Source organism: Dromiciops gliroides, chromosome 1 (genome assembly GCF_019393635.1).
Source record: "Dromiciops gliroides isolate mDroGli1 chromosome 1, mDroGli1.pri, whole genome shotgun sequence".
NCBI classification, from domain to species: Eukaryota; Metazoa; Chordata; class Mammalia; order Microbiotheria; family Microbiotheriidae; genus Dromiciops; species Dromiciops gliroides.
This window is the reverse complement of record NC_057861.1, coordinates 196,577,850-196,579,858: the sequence shown is the minus strand read 5'-3', so window position 1 is coordinate 196,579,858 and position 2,009 is coordinate 196,577,850.

Sequence of the window (2,009 nt, the reverse complement as noted above, 5' to 3'; positions counted from 1 at the left end):
GTAATGAATGAATCGATCTACTTTGTACTATGGTAATGCAAAAGGCAGTGCTTAAATTCTGAATTGAATGAGCAAGGAGACAAGTATTTTCTGTATAGTAAGATGTTATTTAGAATTTTTTTCAGTGACTCTAATTTAAAAAAAAACCCAACACTTTTTCTGGTTAATACAGTGTCTAGGCATCTGAATCTGTTAACAGCATAAATTCCAACACTGGAAGAAGAGTTTTGATTCATGGGATTTTATATGTTGATCTTCTTAACCATATGGCTTCAACTCATTTTAACAAATAACCTGTAACAAACTGATCTAGAAAAAGTATACAGATTTCTTTAGGTATGGATTCAAAGAAGGGTAAAGTCAGATGTTTCTCTCCCTTTTCATTGTCTCGTGAAAGTCAACCTAGTTCAACCAACATGGCTTCCTGAGGGAAAGATAGGAGGTGGCACATGCCAAGCAGGTCAAACCACTATCATCCCAGCCATTTCCTCGGACCCCAATGGAGATGGTATAGGATCCAGAATACAAGAACCTCGGGAATAATAGTGTACCTCAGACCACTTATAACTTGGACCCTATACCAATTACTGAGTGGAACAGTCACTGGAGAGAAGGCCTGCCTTCCTTGCTACCACTAATACAATTGTAGTGTAAGCCCAAGAGCCCTGGAAATGGCAGTACTCCCCAGACTAATGACCCTGCTTCCAGCCCTGCCCCAGAAGCTATCATTCCAGGAAATAATCTCCCATGAAGATGTGGTTTGTCAACTGCTTCTGGTGCTGAAATTTCAAAAAAAGAAGGTTCTGGATACTAACATCCTTGACAGTATCACATAGTTCAATATCAGAAACTAATGATTTATCATTGGAAATGGCATTAAATGCATTATGACTTACTTTGCCACTGCACCTTAATGGCCATGGGCTTCTTTCCATCAGACTTGAAGCTGAAAACTCCTGTATGTGTTGTCTTCTCCCATTAAAATGTGAGCTCCTTGAGAGTAGGCATTAATTTTTCTGTTTGCATGTCTAGTGTTTTACTCATGGTAAACACTTAATAAATGCCTTTTCATTCATTATTATGTTAAGCTATTTACCAAAGCATCTTATTATAATTGTGAATTTATTTGTTGGTTTGGTTTTTGGTTGGACAGTGAGGGTTAAGTGACTTGCTGAAGGTTACACAGCTAGTAAGTGTCAAGTGTCTGAGGCTGGATTTTAACTTGAGACTTCCTGAATCCAAGGCCGGTGCTTTCTCCATTTCACCACCTAGCTGCCCCTATAATTGTGAATTTATAAGAGAACTAGATTTTATCTCCTAACTATATTCATTTTAAATATATTGAATATATTTTAATAACCTAAGTATCTTCATGGTGTTAAATGAATATTGGATCACTTGGATTTGATGGAGGTACCTTATTATCCAAAAGTATTTTTTATGAAACCCTGGGCTAATGGGAGCAAAATGTCCTTCAAGTGAACTCCAAACTTAACCCAAATAGCTAGCAGATAAAAGACCCTACCTAGTAACTTCTTTTCCCTCAGGATAGTAAGTCCCTATCTTATGGTAACATATGGGCATCCTCATCCTTTCCAAAACCTTTTTTAGCATCCTCTTTTATCATGATGCTTCTGTATATCCTCCATACTTGTTGTAACTGAAATTGTTAAACTGCTTTTTGCTTCTGGGTTGATTTCTATATCATACTATTGAAACTGACAATGCCCTGTAATTAGTGGACTAAAACCATATATACCCTCAGAAATGGGGAGTCCCCCGAGCTTCTCTTAGGAGGGGAGTCTCCACATGATCATGTTGTGTTATATTTCTTCTTGGGATAAAATATTAAATCGATACTTTTTTTCTGTCTGTAGCTGATTTGTTTCATAGGAGGACAGGTATGGATATCATGTTCTCTGATCTTGTTAGGAGATTTTATAAAATAATATAATTTCTCTGATCTGTTTTATTAATTTTATAGGAGAGATTAAACATTATTTCTCTGA